The sequence below is a fragment of the Microtus ochrogaster genome, unplaced genomic scaffold, assembly GCF_000317375.1.
Source record: "Microtus ochrogaster isolate Prairie Vole_2 unplaced genomic scaffold, MicOch1.0 UNK5, whole genome shotgun sequence".
NCBI classification, from domain to species: domain Eukaryota; kingdom Metazoa; phylum Chordata; class Mammalia; order Rodentia; family Cricetidae; genus Microtus; species Microtus ochrogaster.
Window position 1 is genome coordinate 6,620,498 of NW_004949103.1, and position 1,826 is coordinate 6,622,323.

The following is a 1,826-nucleotide window of genomic DNA, read 5'->3' on the forward strand; positions in this document are numbered from 1 at the left end:
TAAAATTCTAAATAACCTAATTAAAAATGGGGTATACTCTGAACTATACAGAGAATTCTCAACAGAAAAAATTCAAATGGCCAAAAGATACTTAAGAAAATGTTCAAATTCCTTAGCTATCAGGGAAATACAAATCAAAACAACTCTGAGATACCATCTTACACCTGTCAGAATGGCTAAGATCAAAAACACTGATAGCCTATGCTGGAGAGGTGGTGGAGTAAGGGGAACACTCCTCCATTGCTGGTGGGAATGCAAACCTGTATAACTACTTTGGAAATCAGTATGGAGGTTTCTCAGAAAATTGGGAATGAACCTACCTCAGGATCCAGCAACACCACTCTTGTGAATATATCAAAAGATGCTCAATCTTACTACAAAAGCTTTTGTTCAACTATGTTCATAGCAGCATTACTTGTAATAGCCAGAACCTGGAAGCCACCTAAATGACCCTCAACTGAAGAATGGATAACAAAAGTATGGTATATTTACACATTAGAGTACTACTCAGTTGTTAAAAGCAATGACATGTTGAATTTTGAATGCAAATGGATGGAATTAGAAAACACTCCTCTGGGGCTGGAGAGATGGCTCAGAGGTTAAGAGCACTGACTGCTCTTCCGGAGGTCCTGAGTTCAATTCCCAGCAACCACATGGTGGCTCACAACCATCTAGATCTGGATTTGGTGCCTTCTGGCCTGCAGGCATACATGGAGGCTGAACACTGTATATATAATAAATAAATAAATCTTTAAAAAAAAAAAAGAAAACACTCCTCTGAGTGAGGTAACTCAGACCAATAAAATGAATATGATATGTACTCACTCATAAGTGGATACTAGCTATAAACAGAGGACATTGAGCCTATAATTCATGGTCCTAGATAAGCTAAGTAATAAGGTGAACCCAAAGACAAATATATATATAGACCCACCTCAAAATTGGAAACTGACAAGATTGACTGACAAAATTGGGAGCATGGGGTGGGGGATAGAAAGAGGGGGACAAGGGGAAGAGAAAGGGAAAAAGGGAGGGTTGAGGAGAACTTGAGGAAATGGGATAGTCAAGATAAAGGAAGAACAGATACGAGAGCAAGGAAAGAGGTGTCTTGATTGAGGAAGCCATTATGGGGTTAGCAAGAAACCTGGCTCTAGGAAAATTTCTGAGGAATCCACAAGAATGACCCCAGCTAAGACCCTAAGCAATAGAGGAGAGGGTGCCCAAACTGGCCTTGTCCTGTCATCAGACTGATAATTATCTTAAATAGCACCATAGAACATTTATCCAACAATAGATGGAAACAGAGGTAGAGACCCACATTGGAGCACTGGACTGAGTTGCCAAGGTCGAGTTAAGAGTAGGAGGGATAAGAATATGAGCAAAGAGGTCAAGATCATGAAGGGTTCATCCACTGAAACAGTTTACCTGAACTAATGGGAGCCTACCAACTTCAACTAGACTGCGAAGGAACAAGCATAGGGCCTAACTAGTCCCCCTGAATGTGACTGATAGTTGTATGTTAAGGCTGGAGCAGACTTAGGGGCCACTGGCATTTGAATGTATACCTTGCTCAGCCTAAATACAGTAAGGAGAGCCTTGGACCTTGTTTGTACAAAGCAAAGTGCCTTATTCTCATGATTAGAGGTATGGAGGGAATGGGAGGAGGGGAGGGAGTGGGAATTTGGATTGGTAGTCTTTTTAAAAAATCTAATAAATATATATAAAAAGAAAAGTTAAATTAAATTCAAAAATTCTTTGCTATGTAAGTCCGGTTTTATCCCATGCTTTTTCAGACCCAGCGGACAATGAGGACTACTGAGAACTCA